This window comes from Sorex fumeus, unplaced genomic scaffold, assembly GCF_029834395.1.
Source record: "Sorex fumeus unplaced genomic scaffold, SorFum_2.1 ptg000008l, whole genome shotgun sequence".
NCBI lineage: Eukaryota > Metazoa > Chordata > Mammalia > Eulipotyphla > Soricidae > Sorex > Sorex fumeus.
Genome location: NW_026606065.1, coordinates 3,723,841 through 3,727,596, shown reverse-complemented (window position 1 = coordinate 3,727,596; position 3,756 = coordinate 3,723,841). Strand labels below are relative to the sequence as shown.

The 3,756-nt window shown below is 41.1% G+C and overlaps 1 non-coding gene and 1 pseudogene across 1 annotated transcript; both read right to left on the bottom strand.

Moving 5' to 3' along the window:
* Window positions 1-1,414: 1,414 nt before the first annotated feature.
* On the bottom strand, window positions 1,415-1,645 carry LOC130019371 (translation machinery-associated protein 7B-like; annotated as a pseudogene).
* A 442-nt stretch (window positions 1,646-2,087) lies between these two features.
* On the bottom strand, window positions 2,088-2,192 carry LOC130019467 (U6 spliceosomal RNA). Its single transcript, XR_008791795.1, has one exon. It is a non-coding gene; the product is annotated as a U6 spliceosomal RNA (small nuclear RNA).
* Window positions 2,193-3,756: the final 1,564 nt, after the last annotated feature.

Genomic DNA, 3,756 nt, shown 5'->3' with positions numbered 1-3,756 from the left:
TCAAATCCTAAGTTACAAAGCATAATGTTAACAGTCTTCCTGTATCTATACAAAAGGATATTGCTTTAAAGTAAACTGTTCATAAGGCATAAGGAGAGGAGAGAGGCAATATTTCACTTATGCATATAAAATCATAGATTTCTGGGAAACTGATCTTACAAATTAACAGTGTCTGATTAAGGGGAAAGCTGATTAACTGGGTGGGGTGGAGAGCATAGGGAAGACTGTTTACAGATAAACACAATGGAGTGGAAGTGCCTCAGGAGCACTGTGATGGGTGTAACCAGATAAACCTAAGCTTCTTGTGGAAGAAGGACAAAGCAATGTTACCCTACAAGTGCATTATGGTCTGAAAAAATGCTGATACTATTTCTATCTTCCTGATTCTATTGAGGTATGTTTTGTGGCCTAGCACATGGTCTATTTTGAAAAATGTTCCGTGTGCACTGAAGAAGAATGTGTATTCTTTCTTTTGGGGGTGTAAAGCCCTGTATAGGTCTATAAGTCCTCTATCTTCTATTTCTTCCTTCAAAGCCAATGTTTCCTTGCTGAGTTTTGTTCTTGTTGATCTATCCAGAAGTGATAAGGCAATGTTAAAGACTCCGGCTACTATCTTGTTGCTAGCAATGTCCTCCTTAAATTGGTTAGCAGTTGTTTTAAATATTTAGCTGTTCCCTCATTAGCTGCATATACACTTAAGAGTGGGATATCTTCCTGATGTACGTATCCCTTGATGAATAGAAAATGGCCTTCGTTGTCCCTTCTAATCTTTTTCAACCTGAAATCTATTTTTTCGGGTACTAGTATGGCCACCCCAGCTTTTTGAGGGAGCTGTTTGCTTGCAGGATTGTTTTCCATCCTTTAACTTTGAGTCTTTGTTTGCTGTGACTGTTCAGATGAGTTTCTTATAGGCAGCAGAATGTTGTGTTCTGTCTCTGAATCCATGTTTCCACTCTGTATCTCTTAATTGGTGAATTTAGACTGTTGGCATTGAGAGAGATTATTGTTATGGGGTTTTGTGTCATATTTCTGTAAGGGTTTGTTGTGCTTATTAGGGTTTGTCTTGTCTTATAGTAGCCATTTTACCTTTAACCCTTCTTTTTTTTTTTTCAAATGAGTTGATTTAATTTCAGATGGTACAGAATAAGGGGTAGATCAAACACTTAAGAAAAATACACTTTGGCAGGGTTCTGGGCTAGGTTTACTGACTCATAGCTATTATAATAATATCTGAGAACCAAAGAATGAGCAACCTTATGCACTCTTTTTCTTCTTTTTTTAATTTTTTTTACAGAAGTTTATTCTTAAGTGTACAAAGTTTCCAAAACACTTCATTCTAGGTACTGCTGGAAACTGAGGTTACACAGGGAATCCAGATGTTTAAGGAGTAATAGAATTAAAGATCAGGAGTAATAGAATTAAAGATCACCATTATCTTCAGCACACGGGACAGCTCACTTTTTGCCAGAGTTCTTAATTCCATCAGTGGCCAGGAGGCCCTTCCCCATGGCCTTAGCTTTTAGTCCCTCCAGTTTCTTCTGCTCCTCCTTCTGTTTCTGCTTGAATGCCTTATCTCATCCATTTCCTTGGCCTGTTTCTTCAGCTGCTTCAGGGACTTCTTCTTGCCACCTTCGTGGCTGGACATGGCGCTGACTGCCCCTTGATCCTTAGGTTTGGTTTTGAGTCTATAAAGTTCCTGAGCTGATTTTTATCCACAAAATAATGTACTGTACCATTCCTTCGAGTTTGAGTGAGAGTTTAGCCAGACAGAGTATACTTGTTGAAGCATTCATTTCAGTGAGTTTTTTCACTATATTCCACCACTGCCTTCGGGCCTGCAGGGTTTCCTCTCCTCATGGTGGGGATTTGTGCTGTTTCTTCATGTGGGTGTGGTGGTATAGAGACTGAGAGTTACACGAGATTTCTGGGTATGATTAATTTACCTGCAGCCACATGAGTGTCCGCCGGCCCAATATTAGGCCATGCCAACTTCTGCAGAGGCCATGCTCCCTACGGGTACCTGGTGTGTGTGTGTGTGGGGGGGGGGGGGGGGGGGAGGGTGAAAACCTGAGTGATGGAAAGATCAGAAAAATCTACAATGCTTCACGAATTTGTGTGTCATCCTTGTGCAGGCAATACTAATCTTCTCTGTATCATTCCAATTTTAGTACATGTGCTGCCGAAGTGAGCACTGGAGTTAATTCTTTGAGCAGATCACTAAGCCATTATCATAGAGTGTTTTAGCTGATGCTTTAAGCTATTTCTTTTTTTTTTTTTTTTGGTTTTGGGGTCACACCCAGCAATGCACAGGGGTTACTCCTGGCTCATGAACTTAGGAATTACTCCTGGCGGTGCTCATGGGACCATATGGGATGCTGGGAATTAAACCCAGCAGATGCCTTACCCGCTGTGCTACAGCTCCAGCCCCTCAGCTATTTCATAGATTTGATCTAATATCTAAATCAGAGGTTTCTGAATTTATTTGACATACTTCCCTCTTTCCAGAAAAAAAAAATAAAATTACTCACTGTCCCCCTGGGAATGTACATTTTTTAAGTGAAACAACAAACAGAAAATACCCCTGCCCAATCACCTGTTCACTACTGGCTGTGCTCAAGGGACCCGTGTGGTATTAGGAATCAAATGCAAATCAGTGGGCTGGAGTGATAGCATAGTGGGTAGGGCTTTTGCCTTGCACATGGCCAACCCAGGTTCCATTCCCAGCATGCGATATGGTCCCCTGAGCACCTCCAGGAATAACTCCTGAGTGCAAAGCCAGGGGTAACCCCTATGCATCCCCTGGTAGACCCGAAAAGCAAAAAAAAAATGCAAATCAGGATGCAAAACATGTCCTCTAGGCCACTCAGCTCTACCTCACTGTTTAAACATCAATTTCCTGAGTCTGTCACTTCCCCTCCCCCATAGTTACAGCTTTTGCTGTGTTCCATATGTTCAGATAGTTCTTATCTTTATTATCCTTGGTTTCCAGAAATCTTATTTTAATTTACTCCTAGATTTCCTCACTGTTGCAACAGTAATTTATTAAGGACGAGGGGAAAATGGGAGGAGGAGGAAGACTTCCACTAAATCTGATACACAATCTACAGTGATAAACAATTAGACACAGGATTGTGAGAAACTACTGTGGTTATTATAGCCATTGGTATGCTGAAACTATATGGTACTCTTGGAAGAATCAATGTTGTATATCTCTTTTCTAGCCCGCTTTGTGTCACTTACATCATTATATCATGTTTTCAGGCTCACATAAGACTACATACATCATGGAAACAGACTCACACCATGAACCAGGTCTTTTTTTAACTTTTATTAAACATGACTTTCTTTTCTTTCTTTTCCAGGCGAGTAGTTCAAGGTAAAAACTCAGGTATACACTTCTTTGGGCTTTGCAGTTCTAGAAATTATCCAGGCCATGACAACGCTGCTCAGAGCCTCGAGGGCTGACATAAGTTAGACCCAGGGGATCATATGGTGCCAGAGATCAAACTGGACTGTTTCCATTGTCAGAAGTGGGGATGGTCTAATATTGGGCCGGCGGACACTCACTTGACGCAGGTAAATTAATCATACCCAGAAATGTCATGTAACTCTCAGTCTCTATACCACCACACCCACATGAAGAAACAGCGTAAATCCCCATCATGAGGAGAGAATGATGGAAATAGTCCAGTTTGATCTCTGGCACCAAATAGTCCAAACTGGGCTGAGTACATTCATTCTAACCACTGTATTATC